Source organism: Sinocyclocheilus rhinocerous, unplaced genomic scaffold, assembly GCF_001515625.1.
Source record: "Sinocyclocheilus rhinocerous isolate Xijiao unplaced genomic scaffold, SAMN03320098_v1.1 scaffold43, whole genome shotgun sequence".
NCBI lineage: Eukaryota > Metazoa > Chordata > Actinopteri > Cypriniformes > Cyprinidae > Sinocyclocheilus > Sinocyclocheilus rhinocerous.
The window spans coordinates 865,978-866,249 of record NW_015628370.1 but is presented as its reverse complement, the minus strand read 5'-3'; the positions used below and the strand labels follow the sequence as shown (position 1 = coordinate 866,249).

Below are 272 nucleotides of genomic sequence, written 5' to 3'. Positions count from 1 at the left end.
TATCTATTTAGGAGTCTTAGACCTTTCCAACGATATATAGTTTGTCATGATTAGATTAGGATTTAATTGTAATATATTTAAGTAAACTTAGGCACCCCACAGATGGGACGGGTGACAGTTAAAGGGTTAAGGGGATCGTTCATCCAAAAAAAATTGTTTTGGTTACTGCTGACTTTTGTTGTATTGACAAAAAAGAGACATTTCCTAAGTCTTTGTGTTTCACAGAAGACTTCAAATCCATTTTGGGTCGTCGTGAGGGGGAATAAATAATG

The 272-nt window shown here is 35.3% G+C and overlaps 1 protein-coding gene across 2 annotated transcripts in view; it reads left to right on the top strand.

The window, feature by feature from the left end:
* LOC107737761 (RNA-binding protein FUS-like) overlaps nt 1–272 on the top strand; it is a 21,175-nt gene that overhangs the window by 1,844 nt on the left and 19,059 nt on the right. The window lies entirely within an intron of this gene.